The sequence below is a fragment of the Ciconia boyciana genome, chromosome 14 (genome assembly GCF_034638445.1).
Source record: "Ciconia boyciana chromosome 14, ASM3463844v1, whole genome shotgun sequence".
Taxonomy (NCBI): Eukaryota; Metazoa; Chordata; class Aves; order Ciconiiformes; family Ciconiidae; genus Ciconia; species Ciconia boyciana.
The window spans coordinates 9539289-9561305 of record NC_132947.1 but is presented as its reverse complement, the minus strand read 5'-3'; the positions used below and the strand labels follow the sequence as shown (position 1 = coordinate 9561305).

The window sequence follows — 22017 nt, the reverse complement described above, 5'->3', positions numbered from 1 at the left end:
TCTTTCTCGTTAGTACTAAAATAACAGAGTTTCTTCCTATGTAGAAATAAGTCTGTAAGATCAAATCCCTAGCACTGACTTCCCCTTTCCAAAGCATCTATAGCACTGTTTTATAATTTGCTAGCTGTTTGAATTCAGTTGTGCTTAGTTCTGCAAAAGGAATCATATGTATCATTTTAAAACAAAATATTTAAAAATACAATTATAATTTTGTTAGCAGTTCTTCTATCTATTAATAGAAATTATTACTCTCTGCTTATCTGCCCAAAGCATGTACAGTCCCATGCAGCTCTGACCCTGTGGTGTTGCTTTCACACTTTTCCCACTGCCATCCATTAGTGACTCTTGGAAGGTGCAGGAAAATTTACGCTTGTTTCTATACTAATTGTTTCTCCTCTATCAAATAAAATCACCCAAATTGCACACATGCACCAAAGGGTTCTTGGGCAGGAGACTTGATCACATTTGATAACAGTATGGTTTTTTCCTCATTGAAATTCTGCAATAGCCTTCAGATATTGAAATGACAACCTGAAAAAAGCTTTGTGCACAATGTTTGCCTTTACAGTTTCATTGCTAGAACAACTGTCATTGATGTGGATGTGTGTAAAAATACGAAGTTACTCTCATACTACCTAGTTTCCAAGCAATGTTTCATTAGCTGTGACCAGAATAAAAGTCAATGCAACTCAGTATCTGCTTTAATAAAGAGAAAACATGTATATGAGGCCAAATTACACATCTTCTTTTGTTATTTATAGTGATATCGCTTAAGATACAAAAATATTGTCTTGCATTTTTCTGTCATTCATACCGACACAAAGGGAGTCTAAAACACCACCAAACTGGAATGGCAGGGTTCTCCATTCAGTTTGTACTGGGTATAGATGATTGTATGGTGGACGGGGAGTAATGATGAATTTGGTTCTAACTCCTTTTGCTACCGATTGCTAATGCAAAAAAATTTTTATTACTGCTCTCCTGAGCGTTAGTCTTTTTTTATGTTTAAGTCTACACAAATGCTTAACAGACAGAATTTTAGGGCAAACCTCATATACTAATGTGAAGTGTGAAGAAAAATTTAAACCTATGCATGCATGTTGAAAGAGTCCTAATACATTAATCAGGAAATCCAGACAAAACTAGCAATATAGTTAACTACTCCCAAGGAAACAATTCCATTCAAATTCTGAACACTTTTTAAAATCGATCAATAAAGTAAAAATAAAACCATGTGGCCAAAACAGTACGTTAGATATGTGAGGGAATTAGTTCTCTTTTGAGAGATACTTGCTGAACAGACAAGTGAAATCATTAAAAGAATGAAGAAAAGAATTTAACTCTTTGCTGGGACCCAAAACAGTCTGAGAGTTTAATCGTTGCAACATAAAGCTAAACTTTGGTAGAAACTCTACACTTGGATAATATCCTGAGGTTTTCTGAGGTTCCTGATTCTTTCATGTCAGCTGAGGCTGTTTTGCCCCAACCTGGGCAGATGAGCAGCACAACCTACGGTGAGTATGTAAACACTTGAAAAGATTAGATACAGCCTTGGATTGACATCAGGATCACGTGAAATTTATGGTGCAGTGTTAGCCTGATGCAAAACTACATGAAACTCCAAGAGAGTTTCTCTTTGAGATGATCCTGGAAGCGGCAACGTGGCTGCCAGGACCACCACCCCTGGGGTTTGATGCCAGCACACCCGTCCTCCGGAGCCACAGTGAAGCGGAGCTCTCAATTTCAGCATAGCTGTAATTCTGATTTAGTCAGTCTGATCTGTTGGAAACTCTATTGGAAACCAAAATGCCTTTTGTGATCATTTCCCCACCTGCTAAATTGTTCAAATGTTTTGTTTTGAATAAAAGCCTTTCCTCCCCTCCTAGAAATGTTGGTGGTTAGATCTGCCTGGATGTGAAAAACAATAGGGCTGGAATTCAAAACGAGGATAAATGGGTTAATAGTTGCTGAAGCTAATTGATTCGCATTTGCAATAGGGACACACTTAGTTCCAAACCTTCCAATTGGTTGCCACAATTTCAAAGAGCAGCACCAAATTCAACCCTCATTTGTTTTAAAATTTTAACAAATTTATATATTTACTATTCAAATTATTCATACAATAAATGATAAATTCCAGTAATATTTTCTGGCTAATTAAAAGAAAGGAGGACTGTGATCTACATCCAGTTTTCACCTTGCCCTGTCCTATCTGCTCTTGCCTCTGGGATTCCTGTATCACATGTTATGTAGCTATCAAAGTACTTTCTCAGAGTTCAGGGTATTTAAATCAGAGGTTTTCATTAGGTCTCATAATTTCATACAATTTGCAGAATAAATCCTCTAAGAACTTACACTGTAGAAGTGCTGGCTCAGTCAGCAGACCTGGTTTTGATCGGCTCAGACGCCAACACCTCTGTACATCATGCCAGTCAGAGTAAAGAACTGAATTTTTGATAGATGCTACAAGACGCTATGGTCCCTATCCTCATACAAACCAAGCGCAACGGCTTGTTTGTTTTCTATAAATACCTTGGGTTTGCTAGTATATTGCAACAGCAGTTCATTAAGCCTGTGGTAAGTAGCTCATTGATGTTGTCTAGAAATTACAAATAGGTATCACGGTCTCCTTCAAACAATGCAAAAATCCCTCTAATGCCTCATCTGCTGTATTGCCCTCCTCCGTTAGCTCACCTGGGATCTGGGTCCACAAAAGTTTTGCGATATATTTTCTATAAGCGAGCAGAGGAGCTTTGGTTTTAGAAATGAATGTCATGGTGACAGGATGGGAAAATATTTCTGTGCAACATGATGAAACAATTACTTGGCTGAAGTAATTCAGGAAGGGAATCACAAGAACAAGAGAAAGTGCCTGGAGCCGGTTTGAGAAGCAGGAGAGCAGTGGTGGCTTGCTAGCAGAAACATTGTTTTGCTAATTTCCCCAGCCTCTGCCATCTAGACCATAACTCGGGGGTAGATGTTTCTGACAGTGATTTGCCACACTTCTCTGAGCCTAGGTGTCTTATTTGAAACAGTAAAATACAGATTCTGTCTCTATTGTTTTTTTGAAATACAAAAGGTCAGAAAATGAACCTAGAATGTAATTTATTAAGATACTTAAGCGTGTCTAACATTTAAATGTACAAGGAGCAGAATAAAAATCTGTGGGACAACTTGGCTCAATGAGATGAGTAGAATTACAGAAAAAGGAGTAATTATCAAGGAGTTTGGTTGCTTAAAGGAATGCAAGCTGGACCATAGCCACTTACGCTTAACTTCAGCACACCAGCCAGCTTTTGTGCCAGCTCTGTGAAGAAAGATAACTTCCGAGCAGGACTGTTTTCTTGCTGTTGAGTTACTGATGACCACTCATGGTGGCAGAAAATACTTTTGTGCTTAAAGTTAACAATAGTGCTGATTGCCAGGATGGGTCCCCAAATCTGAAGGAGCAGAAGAGAAGGCAGAAGGCCTTTATGTATGACTTTAGCTATTGGGTGCACAGTATCCTTAACCACCTTCAAAGCAAATTACATAGCTGCAGAGATAATGAGTGCAGAATGCTGACAGAAATTAAGATGCAAGGGATAAATACTGAGCTTTGAAACAAAAGAGACAGTTTCTGGTCCTGGCTCTTTCACCAGTTTATCATATATCTTTAGATTATCAGTTAGCCCCCAAATGTAATAGAAGCTGTATGCACGTATGTGCATCTCCAGTTACAAGTGCAGTTGCCATAGCTGCAGGTATATTTGCCTATTATATATTTAGATCCTGATCTTACATGTATGCTTCATTTTATACATGTAGCTGTAGTGATTTCAGTGGAACTATTATTACTTGCATGAGTAATGATAAGTGCATAGATCTGTATTTACATGGATCTGTATATACATGGATCTGAGATCACAGTGTCTCTGGGAAAATTTTTGTGCCTTGCTCAGTTTTACAGCACATGCCCTAGCAAATTTTGAGCACTTTCATTTCATGTGTTTTAAAATTCAAGAGCTACCCATGCACGTGGGCTGATTTGGCTGTCTCTTCCTGTACAAAAGGACATGACAGTGGTGTCAATTTTTGTATTTCCCAGGAAAAAAACAAACAACAAAACATCTGACAAGTGGGATACAGCTTATGCTCTAACAGCTATCGTTGGGTCCCAGTTCAACGAAGTACTTGAGTGTATGTTATACCCGAGCAGACCAAAACAATGCCGAACACAAGCTTTAAAGTTTTGGATGTGCCAAGTGTTCTGCAGACACACATCCTTCCAGAGCCTCAGCCGCAGCTGCCTGGCCTCTGGATTATACTGCTGTGATGCAGCTGTGGCACAGGCATAAGTCCTGGGAAAGAAAATGTGATAGAAAATCTGGATGTCCAGAAAGATGGTGAATGAGATGCACTCAAACAGGCCAAAAGGGATCCTGATTTCCTCCTACTGTACTGAAGGAGCCCATCCAGTTTGTAATGCTGGCCAGCTCTGGCAAGCCACTGTTTCAGAGCATGGTGTTAGTACCTGGCTGCTGATGAAAGGATTCTTAAGCAATAACCCACTCCACATCAGCAAGAGCTGCTGCCAAGAACCGTGGACTTCTATGGGCTGGGAGACAACTGATAAAGCAGATGCTGAGAAAAGCAATGATGCCTGCATTGGGCAATCCGAGTGCTACTAATGGCTACTGGAAAAATGTTATTTTTATTTTAGTTCTGCAATTGCATAAGCCTGATTTGCTAAAGGCTCACAGTGACATGGCGTTTGCACAGGGCTTGCCTTTTTTTTTTCCCCCAAAGCATTTTGCTTAGATGAACAGATTCTCCCACTTTACAGGGGAAAATCACTACTCCTTGGTAGTTCTTCCTCTGTCAATAACAAATATGGGTCGATTGTGCTTTTCTCCAGAATTAGGCCCTGTGGATTTTGGCTTGTGAAGGATGGGGCACTCAGAATAGGTGGGAATGATGCAATCAAACCTCTTGTAATACCGTCCTGTGCCTGGTTGTAGGGAATACAGTTCACGAGCGAGGTTGACAGGTTGGAAAGGGTTTGGCAAAAGGGACAAGAAGGCAGATCTCCATGTGGTGAAGAGGCCTTGAAAGAAGGAAGTGATACCAAACAGTACATGGTTCTGGGAAGGCTATTGCAAGCTGTGGCAGTGATGGGAACTGTTGCCAACAGACAGGCTAGGGGCAATGAACTGTTTTCCCACTGACCTCATGGTAACATGAAGTGAAAATTCCACTCTAGTGTTTTCTGCCAAGTCCTTAAAGGCAAAACCTTAGCAAATGGCTCCTGCTTTGGCATTAATTCACTAGCAGGTGCTCTTCTGCACGAGCTCTGCAAGAGCTTTATTACCAGAGGTACACTAACTATTAAACAGCCATAAGCTTAACCTGGTATTTACTGTAGGACTGTGCCTTTTTATTGCGCGGAGGGAGGGAACTCCCTTCTCAGCCCTCCAGGTGGTCCCTTCAGGGCAGGGTTGAGGCACATTGGCGAGAAGGGGTGGGGCTGGGTGGGAGAGGCTTTCATTGCTGCCCTACCTGTTCTGGGCATAAATTGAAATGATCAGTCTCTAAATCCTGCCAATTAGGCATGCTTTACTGGCATTAGAGTCAGTTTACTACGATAGGTAAAACTAAAATGTTTCTCTTCCTTTAGAAAAAAAAAGAGGCAAAATCCTGCTTTAACAAATTTAACTCCCAGAGCAGGGGGAGCAGGGGGCAGCAGTGCACTCTGTAGGGTACCTGACCTAACCCAGGCATGCAGGAGCAGGGCAGCATTCTGCAACACAGCACGGCTCGGGGACAAACCCCTTAGCACGTTTGTGTACCCTCCCAGCAGTGGCTGTCTATTAGGGAGCCCATGGAGCAGGGCTGGAGGACGCAGTCTGCAGTCCCCCGCAGCATCCTCTCCTCTGCAGTAACTCCACTTTAACAGTCTCAACATTAGATGTGGAGAAAAAAACAGTGGTAATCCTTTCCTAGGCTCCACCTGCCAGCAAAGCTCCACCTACTTGGGAGAGCAAAATGAGACGCATTTTACAAGACTATGAAACTGCTAATCAAGGTAGTACCTGTGCTCTCAAGTTAGTACCTTCCTAATCTTCTGATCAACAGATTCCTATAATGAAGAGGGCAATATGGACTTCTCGGGTCTATTACTTCTTGGTTTCTGCAGACTGAGGCAGACATTGTTCTATTTTTTGCACACTGCTCCCACTCTGAGGGTTATCTTGGTTACTATAAAAGCCAGAAATGATAGGGTTGGTTTTCTTCCTTAGAGAAAAGTTATCTTTGCAGCATGTGCTTCTGCCTGTGAAAATATGGGTATGCTGTGCTGCCATGAAGCATGAGGCTTCATCCTCATCTGCATTCAAAGAAGAGGGTGAGGACCATCTCCTTTCTTATGAACCATTCTCACCACTTAAACATTTAGTCTCTGGTGGTCCAAAATAAGCATTTCTGGTATCAACATTTCAGACCTTTGTGACCCTCACTTGCTTCAAAACAGGCTTTATTACAAACTCTGAGAAAAGTTTGTCACTGGCACTTGGGTATGTGGAAGGTTTTTTAGGAAGTGAAGAGGACAAATGGGAAAACTAATTATCCATGTCAAAAACATTTCATACTGCATAAAGCTCGCCTGTGAGGAATGCTGCTTTTTACTCTTATGTCCTGGGAACTCTGACCAGCTCAGCCTCCTGCATCCACAGCTTGTCAAGATCCACGGTTATTTATAATCAAATCACTCTTCTGTACAGATCTAGGGCAGAAAAGCCCATTTATTATAAGCTGCTTTGTAAATACAGTACTAGGTTCTTCCCCCCACTACCTACCACCTTGTCTTGAGGGGAAAGGGAGGTGAATGTGAGCTCCAAATAAACACCTCTCTCAGCTAATTTGTGCTCTCTCCCAGCCTCCCCCCAAGGATTAAACATTAGCTAGGGATCTCATGAGGGCCTTGGCCACACTACACAGCCGAGTAAGCCGGTGGGACCTGGCACAGTGCAGGAGGGCGCTGCACTGGTCCTGTGCTAAATGTTAAGCCCCGATGGTCGCTTTGCAGCCTCTGCTGCAGAGACTCTGCCCTGCATTAATTAGGTAGGAGTGATGATCTAGTGACTCTGGAGTAAGAAAAGCAAAGTCCTGTAGCTGGCATTGCTGCAAACTTGTTTCAGGATCTCGGGCAAGTTACTTCACCTTTCTTTCTTTGCCTTAGTTCTTTTATCTGCAGAAAGATACTTCCTGGATTTGGGAGAATAGAGGAGGGTGTCTCAGGTATTATTTGTTTAAAGAACTGTGAAATATGAGATAAGAGACCTTGACAATACCATATACTATTTCATTAAAAGCTAAAAATATGAATGAATTCAGCAGGGAAAGTTTTCTGGTGAAAATGACTGGAAGCACAATTGTCCCTCACTCCAAACACTTCCCGGGCAGTAACATTACCACATAGAGTTTGGCTCATTATATATGTAAAATAGGCAGATGCTATTAGAAAGTAATTTTTTTCACCCAGTGAGTAGAGAAGCCTATCCCTCATGATGAAATCCTCTGCAGGGGCCATATTTTTATCATGCCTCATACTTCTCAAGGTATTTGAAATCACCCTCGAAGTTGGATACTATCTTTTCTTTTCTCCTCTGGAATCTGAGCTCTGTGTTCACAGAATTTCACTGAGTCCTCAGCATTTTCCTTTCAAATTTCCTTTCCTTTGACAGTATGTAATTCCTGATGTTGGTGGGTATCATAGCAGTTTTATTAAGTACGTAATGACACACTGTTCAGGGACAACATGTCATGATAATAAACCATCCACGTAATTAGGGCCGACTCATCAATCAACATGGAAAAGGACTGAATGGAGTTCATAAAAGCACTTTTAAGAGGCTGAGGGAAATGGTTAAAGAAAAAATAAATTAGCAGTGTTTTGTATTGTTAAGTATTTTGCAGAGCAGAAAATTAATTACCACTGGAGAGAACACACTCTTCTGGAATGCCCATGTGTGGCCCATTATATCCCATTTTGCCCTCTGAGTCATCCCTTTGCAGCCACTGATTCCGTGCGAACAGGAGCAGTCACAGTCGGATCAAGTTTAGTGACTTACTCGTGTCAGTAAGCAGCCATAGCAGGACATTCCCCCTTGAGCAGTGGCCAGCATACCATTGGCAAAAGCTGGTGAAATAACTTTTCTATGCAAAAAAAATCAAATTTTTGCATATTATTATTATTATTATTATTATTATTACTTCTTTACTTTTCACTTTAGGGATTTTATTATTTTAGATGAAATGCTAAAAACGTGTCTGCAGTAAGCTATACAAATCAGAAGTCTGTATGTATCCCGACTGATGATCTGAGACATCTGGCACTTACACTTGCGGCTTTCCTGCACGGGAGAAATTGTCCGCATGAAGAGAATGCACATTTCCAAGATCTAAGAGAAACAGAAATAACAAAATAGTTCCTGGTGTGCTTAAGCCCTGAAACTGCACAAGCAAGTTACCAAGGCCAAATCCAGCTCTCTCCAAGTGTAGGTGAAAGGTCATCCACGAATTAGGAAGCAGACTATAGAGTTACCAGCATTGCAGCAACAGAATAAACTCTCACCAGCTGATTGACTAAGACAGTGGGATATCACCCCTAGCTATTGGCAACCGTCCTCTCATCATTAACCTTCATTAAGGTGGTCATCTCCAAACCAAACAAATGTACAGTTCAGTTACTAACATAAAAGACATAAATTAGATTTATATAAGAGTATTGCAAAATATTACATAATAAAAGCTGCTACCAAACAGCAGCAGGAAGATTCATCGCCCTACAACTTTTCCTCCTCAAACAGACAAAGCCTGGCTATTTTCGGGAAATTACACCTTGATTGGTGACAACACTTGCTCTGTGCATTTGATGTGGGGGAGAGGGGGTACTGCTGGCATGCTCTGTCTGTCTAAATCTGACAGCAAGGCTAAGGTTGGCACTTAACCGCATGAATCACCAACTACTGAAATTTAAAAGCTTGCATATGCAAATCACTAATTAAACATATTAGCATAGTCAGTTACCCAAACTGTAATCTTAATCGTATCTCCAAGTTAGGCATGCAATTACACACCCATTTTGCAGATTTGCATTTGTGAGCATGGTTTCCCGAGAGCTAGGTCCAGAAACTCATCTAATAACCAATTTTTCCTCATGTAGTTCCAGGAAGGAAAAAGAGTGAAAGTATGCTGAGTGGCTTCCTCTCCTGAAAAGTAATGGGGAATTCTACAAAATCAGGAACTGATGGGGACAGCTGAATGACAACTGAGAGGGTTAGATGGTGAGTTATGCACGCTCTCATTTAATCTAATGCCCATCTTTGTGACTCCTTCGACCCGAACAACGTGGATTTCCCTCTATTAGCAAATATTCAGACACAGGAAAAGACTATGTGCCAGATTTTTACTTTATTTACATTGAATTACGTGAGATTAGAATCTGAAACTAGAAACTTTCTTTATACAGTTACAAATAGCTATATTATGCAGTTTTAAGGGGTTAAGAAAAGGAGGAAATCATAACCACAGAAGTCATAAAGGCAACTTATCCCAAGCCAAATAGTTTTGTTTCTAATGCAGGGCTTTAATTATAACATGTCATATAATGATGACATAGTGCTATAATAGGCAAATATAATGCATTAATCTGATATTATATTTTGGCTTTAACAATAGGTGCAGTGAACCAGCCTTAGTGGATAACTCATTCAGAACCTATCTGCACACTCCACCTAGATACTTATCTGCCTCTTTAATTAAGTGGAGGGAAACTTCTTGAGGCCATACCCATAAAGCTAGTCTCTGATGATAGCAGAGTTACTGGAAGCCTTTGGTAATCGCTTACACCCACGTATTGTGGTTAGCTTCCAACTTTGGCTCTTTCCTTCTCACTTTGGAACCACCTATTTATCCCCTAGTGTAAATCTCCTAGTGTTTTTGTACCAAAAGGGGTACAAAAGACCTCCGGGGTTTGTTTGAGCAACATGTCAGCATGCGGTCATTGGCCTCCTCAGGACTGAACCAGGCTTCCTAATTGCAGCGGTGAAAAAAAGAGCTTTGGCAAATTTTTCACTTACCAGAATACTTCTTGAAACAGTAGGAACAGACTGCATCCGTGAACACAGTATGGCCAGTGCCAGCTTTCCATAATGCAAGTTCCCCAGCTTGTCCTCAGCATGCACTCACGGCAGAGACACTACAGCAACCAACTTCAGTGGAAGCAGGATTGGGCCTCGTGGGATAAAATCATCTTTCCTGATTCTGTGGGTCCTATGTAACTTTGTGTACATTGAAAAGCACCCTTTTTTGCTTCTTCAAACACAGAGTTTGTAGGATTTGCATGCTAAGCTAAAAATAAAATTTTAACTAATATATTAGATCGGAGAAGGTGGTTCCCTGAGTTGCAGTGCTTGCTTTCTACTAGGAATTTTTGAGAGAAATGTCATGCTCTGAGGCAGTAATATACAGAAATCATAAAGACCAAGCACATAAACAGCATCTGAAGAAAGCACAAGGACAGCAGTCTCGAGGCCATGTGAGATGATAACTCTGAGGTGACAATAGCGTACAATAAGTACTATAGTCCCTGTAGCAGAATAAAGGCAGCTGACATGAGTTTCCTGTACTTCAGTACTAGCTAAGCAAGCCACACAGGATGAGCGCAACCAAAATGGCTCCAACAGCTTACCGCCTCCTTTTCCTTTTTCTCTCCTTCTGCAGCTCACTTCCATACTCTCCTTCGATCTTTTCCAGTATGAGAGGCTCTGCTAATGACCTTTGAACAGATCATGTTGAGAATGTCACTGCAGAACTTCTTAATCTTATGGTGGCGCCTAGATAATATGGTGATGGGTACTGAAATGCTGAAAAACAGACAGACAGATAGCTAGATAAGATTAGATATATAAGTAATTTAGTCAGTCATCATACAGAGCAGCTGACATAGGTTCATTTGTAAAGCCAACTGCTAAAATTGCTTTAGAAGTCCTTACATTTTAATTCTGTTGGAAGACAGACCTTTGATCTGAATTGTTTTGGTGGCATGTACATTATTTGAATGGAACCTCACCTGACCAGGTAATACCAGACCGGTCATTCCTGGCATACTATTGTCATAGGAGAACAGTGTACATGCAAATCCATACCTACCGGTAGCTCAAGGGCAGACAGATAACTGAGCATCATGGAACAGATACAGACTGAAAGCATGAGCACCACTTTATGCTGATATGCAGAATGAATCATGGCTAATAAAAGGCCCAAACAACCATATATATATGACTAAATGTAACACCAAAACACTTTTAAATTAAGCATGATCAGAAAATAAAACGAGAAAAATTAATAGATAAGTGTTATTGCTTCTCTTTTTCATTAATATTTATTAATTTACACTGGGGGAGATGGAGGAGGAAGAGAAATAGAACAGACCTGTCAGATTCGCTATTGTTTATAGACAGGTTTATATTCCAGCTCTCAGGTACTAGCAAAACACTGGGATGTTTGTACTGCATTCATTGCAGGGAGAATTATTTACATTCACATGTTATGTTTTTTTAATTCGTCATTAAAAAAAATTTCAAAGACACTTCCTAGGGCAGTTTATTTTTGAAGTGGGTTATTTGTTTTCACTCTAAATCTGAGGCCACAGTAGTATTCCCAAGGATGGAAAGGGTAAGAGAGTTAATATAAAAGTGTAGAGTTCGTTAGTCCATGTGTTTCTCTCAGTGGCATTCCCCTCAGCACAGACACTTTGCACCACTACGTCCCACTAAAGCAAAAACTGCTAAGCGCATGGATGAACCACAGATAAATGGTTGCATGTCTTAATTAGTGATGGCTGAAGCTCTCAGAAGATCCTGTGGTTGAATTAGAATAAGCATTCAAAAAATTCAAATGTTAATCCAAGCCTCTTTAGTTTATAATGATGGAAGTCACTCTCTAGAGTCGGCTTACTCATTCCTTTTTTAATATATCCTGACTGAAGTTGGGTTTGAACTGCTGCACAAACAGCAGCTGTCACAAAAAGTAGCTCTCTCCTTCATATCCACTCAAAATCAGTAATTGCAGGTGTGCAGAAAAATCAACCAACTGAACAGCAGTCTCCAGACAGCGCTTGCCACAGTCGTGTCCTTCTGTGACACTTTACTTTTGCATATACTCGGTCCTAAGGCCTGAAGGCTTGGATTAATCTTACTGAACTGTTAGAATCCCTGGTTCCTTAATGTTTGGGAAGCTCAAACTCTTTTTGAAGGTACCTGCCTCTTGCCAGTGACTACAGTGAAGGAGCTAGACTCCTAATATGAGCATCTCATTTATTTGCCTGTACTTTGGAAGGACCAAGGTCCAGCTGTCTTGTGAAATGCCTGATGTAACTGGTATCTCCCTGACTGGTAACCTGTCCCCCATAGCTAGTCTGTTACGGAACACTTCAAGTCAGCTTTCCTGCACATTGGTGTATTATAATGGCCTGTAACACAGGAGACTTGATTCTCTAAACAGAAGTGTTCATATACAATATACCTAGAGCCTGATTGAGCCCGCTGTCTTATGCCTGTGCCATCAAACCACGGACTCATAGAAAGTCCACAGGGTGTGTAAAATGCTGTCTAGCACATCTGTAAGTGCCAGGCTCTCAGTCTGCATAACTTAAAAGTAATGGAGGATGAGGACAGTAGTTACAACAATTGTGCTTACATGCCTAATGTCTGCATGAGCAAATATCAGGCTTGTTATACGTGTATTTGACATCTGCAAAGAGTTGTCCAGCTTGTGCGTAAATGGAGTAGGTGCATATTTTCCTCATGCACCGCATGCCAAATATGCGCAAATCAAGCACAAAAGTATGCCATCAGCTGAGACAACCATTTAAAAATAGGTATCTAAAAGTATTATGTAGTAAAGTGCTAAAGAACATAGTTTTAATTTTCAAAATTGCCAAGCAGCAAGCAGCTTTTTTTTTTTTTAGAATCAGACCACTCACACATTTCCGTTTAGGTTTTGGAACATGATTTTATATACCTATTTTTTGAGGAACATTGGCCAAATTGCTAGCTGTCAGCTGGAGTCTTTATCAGGAAATCTGTAATTGAACATTCCAGGCCAAGATGCATAGAAAACAAAACTGGGCAGAAACTTGTATAGTATGGTGGAAGTTACACTGGGAGCAGTAAAAAGGATTAAAAAACCTAGTTCCGTTAAAAAGCCAGTTCAGGAAAAGGGACAGAAATGTACTTTTGTGAACTTGAAATGTGTTTGCAGTGATAACAGCAGTCCTTCTTACAGCATTGTGCACTTTCAAAGCTTTGAATGAATAACTGTAGCTAATGAATAATAGTACCTTTAAATAAAATCTTAATTGCAAAACAAAGCAATAATAAAGAAAAGTTAATACTTTTCTTTTTTATTCAAAGCTTAGAAAACTCTAGGTTGGAGTTTTGGGTGAAGGTTTGGTTGCTGCTTTTTCCCCTTTTATCTGAACCAGCTCACTCAGACCTAATCTTCATCATCTAAACCACATGATTAACACACAAAATAACTTTGGAGCAAGCCAGGTCCAAGCAGGAAGCTGCAAGTACTATCATGTCTTCACGATATTAGCCAGCAAAATAACTGTGGTTTCTTCATTTTTCTTGGTTTTTTTTTTAAATTCTCTACGTTTATGTTTTCCTTGAAAGGGGCTTGTGTTTTTGTTTCTTCTTTGTGTTGGAAACTTTCAGATTTACAATCTCACTCCCGGAGGGAATGCTTATTCTCCTAGACAATCCCCACAAGACTGGGGCAGGCCTGGACCCTTATGCAAAATGGGTAAGGACGACTCTCACTCTGCTCAGGTTTGTCAGTCAAAACCAAACCGTCCGGCCAGATAGCACCTCTCCCACCTGGTCAAGTTTAAAAGAAAGTAGCTATGACTGTGTCATGTGAGGGGACTGGTCCTGCTGGTGTGTATTAGGCTTGTTCAGAATATTCCATCTGAATTGGCTGTCCTGAGAAAAGAGATGCTCCTTTACTTCCTTCAGAATCCCAATGGGTTTTAGGTGGGAACTCTGTACTAAGCTGCTCAGATCACAGCAGTTCTGGGCATGTCTAGACATAAAGTTGCTGGTACTGGAAGAAATGTTATCCTGAGCAGGGAGGAACCTACTGAGTTTTAGGTGCTTAAGTCCTCTTTTGCATCTGGCCCTAACTTGCAAGAGAGGAAGAGCCAAATGCTCAAAGGCAGCTTCCATTTTATGGCTCTAAATTATGCAAAAAAATTATGGACTCGATAATTTTGCACCTGCATTTGTATTGGAGGTGATGGAGAGCCTCAACCAAGCAGGGAGAGGCTCTGATTCTCTGCCCTTTCTCTGCTCTGTGAATTCAGAAGGGAAGAGAGGCCTCATGCCAGCAGAAATCATAGTCCCCATGTCTGTCATATACTCCTATGCAAAGCTCCGTGGTTGGTACACTGGGTGCTTGTTGGGCAATGGCATGGAGAAGGCTGGTTTCTTTGGAACATTTTCTGTTCATTGTACCGTTCCTTCCCAGCATTTCACAAACCACCACAAATACGATGACAAAAAGGGGGAAAAAACCTTCTTAAAATGCATTCTGTGTCACTTCCCTCGCTATCCCAACAGCCTTGCCAAGCTCATAGGACCCAGGCAGAGCTGGTCTCTGCTGGATGTTACTCTTCAGACAATTTTATGATAATTTTGGGGAGTTTACATGATTGAATGGTGAAAGCACAAGGACGGAAGTCAGGACTCTTAGCCTTCATTCCTGGTTCTGCCACCAAGATCCTGTTTGTATTGGGATGACATGTATAAACTCTTCTGGTTGTCCCATTAGCATGAACCTTGTTTTATGTATTTGCTACTTCTGTTATTTCTAGGGCTATCTGAGGCTCAAATCAAAACAATAGCAAAATGGCTCAATTTATCTGCAAAACAAATTATAAACCTAAGAACTATGATCTCTCTGCTCTGATTTAAAGCCTATGAAAGACAATGCAAAGACATCTATTGACTCCAGTATACTTTAGATTACAGTGGAGGCTCTTGATCAGATGGAAAAGAGAAGGAAGGCCACTAGAACTCAAGAAAGCGGTGGGAGAGCTAGAATATATATTAATGGGAAATAAAAACACCCTCAGGGGATGCTGGAAGCAAGAATTCTGCCAAGGCTTGGCTAGAATTCACAAGTTTAGGGGCCCAGCTTTTGCAGCTTCTTGGCTCATCCTAGGAAGAACACAGCTTCCTGTCTTAACCTCTTAATGTGAGTTCTATATTTATAATTTGCAGTACTTTTCATACCTGAAAGAACAACTCAGTTCTGCTTTCATGGCAAAATTCCCAATGATTTCATTGTGAGCATAGCACAGCTCCCATCCTCTTATTCTCTGCTGTTGGGTCTTCTTCACGTCTTTCCATGCTGTGAGGCTTGACTGGTCCTCTCCCCACTCATGCTCATTCTTGGTCTCTGTTTCTTTGATACAAGTAACAGTTGTTAACTCCATCTAAAGATCATATTTGTTTCTGTAGCAACCAAAACAGAAAAAGAGGAAATTGATTCAAAGACTGTCTTCTGCACCCATTCAAGATATCTCCTGCTTATAGTGACAGCGTGTTTTCTCCTTGCTTTGCATCATAAGCCTTACAGTCAAGTTCAGCTGTTTGCAGATGGGGCTTATGGAGGAGAATAGGGCAGCTGGACAGTCCTAGCTGTCATATGTGCTGAAGTAGTCTGTAAATGTAGCATGTGATCATCCCAAAGCACAAATAAAAAAGGGAAGAAAAGAATGAACCAAAAATATATTACTGTTTTTGAAAATGAAATCTCATGATTTCACTACGTAGCACTGCTACTTCAGTACTGTGGTTTTCAAAACAGTCCTAATTTTGTGGTCCTTCTTCAAGTACCTACTTCCCTGGGGTTGGTACCTACAACTGCCTCTCTGTTTAAATTAACAAAGTAGTTCCAAACAAGTGGTGGGCTACACATAAAACCTGGAAACTTTATCTAAGAACAGATTTTTCCCAAGTCACTTCAAAGTCTTTATCAAAATAAAAACTGCAAAGATGCATAACCATGATCCACTAACAACCATGTCATCTCTAGTCCATCTACTATCATGGTGCAAAATGAGGGAGTTTGAAGAATACGAACACTGATTATATCAGGAGATGCTTTGGATTGTGATCAGAGATGGATCTTTCTTCTAAAAATATACTAAATTTGATTCACTAGCAGCAGTGACAAAAAAAGATGTTTTGGTTTATAACAAAATGCTTTGCTTCAAATATTTAATTTTGCTTTAAGGGTTTCTAAACATATAATTAAGCACTAAGCTAAAATGGAAACTCTGAATCCCAAAGCTAAAATGTTTCACTTAGAAAATGCTAAAATTGTATAATTTGATTTGTTTGGAATTTCAGGGTGATATAACTAAAACAGTCAGTTGAAACTCGTTCTATTTCACAAACCATTTCAATTTTCCTAGATTTGAAGATTTTGGCTAAGATTATCTGACGATAAATGTTTACTGTGAAGAAATAACGTGCTGTCAGAATCAGGATTTCAGTATTACTGAATACAGGTCTATAATGGCAGTTTATTGCACTATTTTATCAACGATATTTACAGACCTCTCAGCTGAAAGGTGGAGTGGGTACAGTAAGGAGTAAGTCATGGTTCTCTTTTAGTATATTATTAGCTATGGCAAAGTAACCTCTCAACGAATCTGTAAACTGCATTTGAGAGGAAGGAAAATACCATGCACATTTGTGATGCCACAGAAATAAAGTATCATAATTAAAACAATGTTCTTTTCCCTCAAGATTTTCTTTAGGGCTGTCCTCAAAATGGATCCTAGGCAGGTAATTTATTGTTTATCCACATGACATTTAAGCAGCATATTTAATACAGTTGCAGTTCATACTTTAAATTCAAACATAACATCAATCCAACAATTTTTGGCAAATAAAAGGCAGCAACAGAGTGTCAAGGATTCAAGGAGACTCCAATCTAATTTAAATGGTGTTGCTCTCGAAAGCTGGCAGCAAGGAGTGCATCTTTTAAAAATGTTTCTATTAGAAGCTGATGTTTATGATCGCTCTCAGCTTGGCAAGAAAAACACTCTTCTAAACATTTACATTTCACATTCTTTAGGACAGTTGAAAAATGTTGGCTTGCAGTTCTCCACACTGCAGAGAGGTTGTGAGGAATGTTATAGTAGAACGTTAATAGCCATGTACTTTTCTTGTTCTTTGATTTACTGTGTGGTAGTTTTTATACTAGTCGTGTTCTTAATGTTGTCTGTCCTGATTTAAGCCTCACTCAAACAACATGAGCCTAGGTTTATTTTTCTAGCTAATAAAAACAAAGTCAATTCATTTATTAATAATACTTGTACTAATGTTATAGTCACCATTTGGAGACTTTCCCATTTGAATATATTCACTATATACTCTTGCAAAACTCCCCAGCAGAGTCAGAAAATGAGCATTTTTCAAGAGATGCAGTCTGTGAAGGAGGCGCTGTCGCTGTTCTGTTTGTCCAAACAATGCAGCCGTGTTCTGGTTTGCCTACGACTCTGATCACAATGTACAGACATCAGCAACAAAAATAATAATATAATGTAGAACCCCTGGTCAGTCCCTCTGGCTCCAAGGTAACTACTTCCATGAGTAACTGCCACGTCTAAGACATCTGTGTTCTGGCTGCTGTGTGTCACACATCACGGGCCCCAGTGCACAGCTCTGGTGAGCTCTCACAAATAGTGCCATTAAAGCCAGCTGGACTGACTACTTCTACCTGCCTACTCACTCCCTTGCACACAGATTTCCCAATCTGATCCAACCTAATAGCATCAGGAAAAAAAAAAGTGGCATTGGCTTTATTCTTCACCGAGAGCACTGTTTTCAAAGCAATGTTTTGAAAGTACAATTAAATTGTAGATTAGAGGTGCATAAATGTATTCAATGTGTTCCCCATTCCACAAATCAATTAAGGATATGTATGAATCTTACTGACATATTTAAATGAATCGCTGAATTAGGACTGATGCATGGGATACGATGAAGTCCTAAACATTGCCAGCTCCAAGGAAGGTCACTGGAAGTTGATGGTGCTTAGGAACTACAGGACTGAATAAGTACAAGAATGTATCCACCTAAATAATTTTCTGTATGCAAATCGCCTCACTGCAGTGTTGCAATCAGTGGGAGTCCCCAGGCTGGACTGCTCCTGTGGGCAAGCTCACTCATGGTCTGAGGATCTGCAGAATCAGGCTTGGTGGTATGTGCTGGATGCCTGTGCACTATCATTTTAATTCAGTTTGCTAAGGTGTGTACAATCTCTGTTAAGGTACATGTAAGCCACAATCACAGTGGCATCGAGTCAGCTGCTTCAGGTCTGGGCCATTTTGCTGTCAGTTGAAGACGTGAGACTGATGCAAGCGGCTTGTTCGATGGCACTTAGATAAAGAATAAAATCTGCTGTATGCCTTGCTGGTAGTAGTAGCAGAAAACTCAAGGCAAGGGAATTTTACAAATTGTGAATACAAATTGTAGGTGTGAAGTCTTAATTGCTGTTCATAATGAGGCAAAAATACAAAAAAACTGTACACATATAATACCCTTCATCAGAGGAATTCAGGTAACTTCCTTTACCTGACAGAATGTTTTCTTTCAGAAAACACTAGATAAAGCAGATCGCAAAGGATAAAGCTTTTGCCATGTTTATAATATAGCTGATAATCAGAACTTTATAAATAAAGTAGATCCAGACCTCTGGGTTGTAGAGACCAGAAGAGATCAACTTCCAGCTACTAACAGTAAACAAGAAGATTCTTTTTCATATCCCAGGATTTGAAAGTGCCAGACATCTCCCTTCTTTGTTTCAAGTCTGCTATTTGATAATTTCATTACTTGTCACCTAACTTGTAATTTCTTACCTTTAGAAAGTTTAATAAACTTTCTAAAGGAACTACCTTCCTTTAGAAAGTTTATTAAAGTCTCATCAAAACATGCTGTTGTGAGAGTATTATATGGAGACCACTCAAAGCAGCCATAAACTACCGTGTCTAGGCCATGGCAAAAAGCCTGGACCTCATGGCTACTGGCACCGTGAGGCCAGGAGTGCACTCCCTGTGCTCTGAGTTAGCCAAGGGTTTATGTTGTTCAGGGAGATGCTTTTATTCAGTAGGGTAAAAGCTGGGTCTTGCTGGCTTACATCAAAATTGTTTGGGAATATTTGCAAACTCATGGAAACAAAAGACAATGTCTCTTGACAAAACATTTTAGTGTAATTCTGTGCAAGAACACTCTCATTCCAGAATAAAAATGACCACACAAAGACTGACTCGAAACTAACTTCCTGCCAGCCTTTAGAAACTGAAAGTCCCATTTTAAAGTTGAAGGCACTTACAAAACCCCCCTGTTTTTATTTAGCTTGCTGTTTCCAGTGTGTACATCCCCCAGAGCAAGCACCCAAAATCCAAATAAAGTCAGGGGAATCTCGAGGTACCTGGTGACAGTTGCACCACTTCAAGACAAGCACCCAAAATGAAATAAGGTCAATTGAACCTCAAGGTGCTCAATGACTCATTTCAAGGCAGACATTAAAAATGAAGTCTCTTTGAAGGGTTTTGAAAATTTTAGCCTAAGTGACTGGGACAGAGGATGAAGCTGAGGAATTCCTGTTCTCATAGACAAGTCCTCTCAGAGCAACTTGTTATTAATCAATAATCTATATTCATATAGATTAGCATATACAGGTCTCTATGGGAAACCGCAACACATCACAAATCATAACTTAATAGACTCTGTGTATAACCAGTGTCTTGAATAACACTAATAACTCTGTATAAAGGAATAAAGGGAGCAGCTCAGAGTGGGTGGGAAGCAGTAGCCAGCAGGCTGGCTAGGAGGAAGGGAGAAATAATAAGGCATCTATTTCCCAGGAAGGGCCAGCAGGTGTATTTATAAAGGTCACACACCTTCTGGTCAATTAGGTCTAAACCCAGAGGAACCACTGGTAAAATATCCATTGCTGCTGGCTTTGGTAAAAGCCAATTAGAGATGCATTTATATTATAAAACATAATTTCTAGGGAATAAAAGTGTGGAGAACTTCAAAGAGTTGCCCAAAGAAGGATGGATGATGGTGTATGTTCAGGACTGGGACTAATGGATCCCAGTGCCTGAGCATGTGGACATTCTTTGAGATTCAAGGGTGGATAGCTTAAAACACTGGCCTCTGGTTGCAAAATTTAAGCCAGAATTGAAATAATTTTTACTTGTTTACTTTACATTTTACTTGTTTGCTTCCTCCCCGTCTAGTATCTAGAAGTTAATTTTAATTGTTTCTAAATAAGCACTTGCTTTACTACAAGGCTTGTCTGATGTTGGGGGTAAGGTAATGAAAACAAAGCTATGGTGTTACAATTCCATGGAGATCATAGACTGAGTCAAAGAAGCACGTGTAGGTAACCCTGAGAACCTGTACCTCAACACAGCTGCATGGCATTCCGCAGGTGGGAGTATTTTTTGCCAGGCTGCAAAGAACCAGCGCAGGAGCTGGGAATGCCAAGTGCCAAGTTTGCAAAGGCGGTCCCTTTAGTAGGCACAAACAGAACCCTTTCTGAGGCACAGAGACTCCCCGTAGCTTCTCTAAGCCACGGTGCTGTACAATGAGTAGACCAAAGTCATACCACGGGTTAGTGACAAAGCTGAAAAGAATCCAGATTGCCAGCTCCCTGTCCTAAATACTAAATGTAGTCCTGCCTTCTCCTCTAGCATAAAAGCATAAGGAAAAATGTTCTAAAAGCTTTCAAGAAGCAGTGTGGATTTTGCTGTTAAAAAAGAGGAAACATTATCAAAGGATCAGAAAATTCCACAAAGTAACACAACAGTTACTATTGCAAAACCCTGGGGGATCTCTTCTGTGGTATAGAGTTATTCAGCAGCTCAGATTCATAGCAGTATTTCTTCGTCCTCCACAGTCATAAATTCTTTTTCCTGTTTTGGATAAGTTCAGTAAGCTCAACTCTTTTGGCTTCAGTTGAGAGCCAGACCTTGCCCAAAATGTAATATTTTTATTGTCCTTTCCATAGAACATTTATGCTGTGTTTATCAGGTTCATTTCTTTTTTCATTAGAAGTTAATCGCAATGCCATTAGCACTGCTTTAATGTCATGAGAATCACACTCTGTAGGGTGCATCCTATGAGTGCCTCAAAAATCTCTCCCTGTGGATATTTTGTCTCTGTGAAATAGTCTGGTTCCAACTATTCATCTTTGCCAAGAAGAACAATGTTACCAATTATTCCTACAGTGGAAAATAAATCAGAACAATCATTTGTTTTCTTGCAGTTGGTTGTACATATCCTTCATCATAAGAAATTTAGCTATGAATTAGAAAAATTTCCTTTTACCTTCCCAGCCTCTTCAGTTTGTGCAGGATTCATGGTATGCCTATGCATCAGATTAGTTATTTTACCTGGGAGGTAGGAATTGTTCCAAGTTCATACCTGCTCAAGATGTAATTCAGTTTTATGAAGGAGACTGGCATAATGCCTATCTACAAAAAATCTCCAGCATTATTACGTAGAGCATAGAAGAGTTAACAGTGACCCAGTAAAAGAAATCAAGAATTTGAAGGTGGTTTTGCAGAGAGAAAAGATCTGTCATTTGTGAAAAGAAATGAGGTGAAATTACTGAAAGAGCATTTCTGATCATGCAGTCAAGGAAACATAGAACAAAACTCCAGGGCACAGAGGGATCTGTCAGTACTACCTTGGGGAGAAGGTACTACAGATACTTCTTCAGATAAGGGCATATCAAAATTCAGTGCCTAAGCTCAGAAACCCAAACATTCATATTAAAAATACAATCAGTTCATGTTCATGGATTGGAACATGAGTAGCTTTAGGACTTGGCTCTCATATTCTGCTTAAACATGCAATTCATAAGAATAATTCAGATGTGCCATTA

The 22017-nt window shown here is 40.1% G+C and overlaps 2 long non-coding RNA genes across 3 annotated transcripts in view; one reads left to right on the top strand and one right to left on the bottom strand.

Annotated features, from left to right (window-relative positions):
* The first annotated feature begins 9206 nt into the window (after nucleotides 1-9206).
* LOC140659457 (uncharacterized) overlaps nucleotides 9207-22017 on the top strand; it is a 45351-nt gene continuing 32540 nt past the window's right edge. The window contains exon 1 of the long non-coding RNA XR_012045138.1: nucleotides 9207-9323. This is a non-coding gene — a long non-coding RNA (uncharacterized lncRNA). The remainder of the gene's footprint in view (nucleotides 9324-22017) is intronic.
* The window catches only part of LOC140659455 (uncharacterized), a 77034-nt gene continuing 64497 nt past the window's right edge, over nucleotides 9481-22017 (bottom strand). Inside the window, exons 2-3 of one of the 2 annotated variants that reach the window (XR_012045136.1) lie at nucleotides 15339-15560; nucleotides 9481-10904 (exon numbers count right to left, since the gene is read on the bottom strand). This is a non-coding gene — a long non-coding RNA (uncharacterized lncRNA). The remainder of the gene's footprint in view (nucleotides 10905-15338; nucleotides 15561-22017) is intronic. The other variant, XR_012045135.1, reaches the window with a different exon arrangement.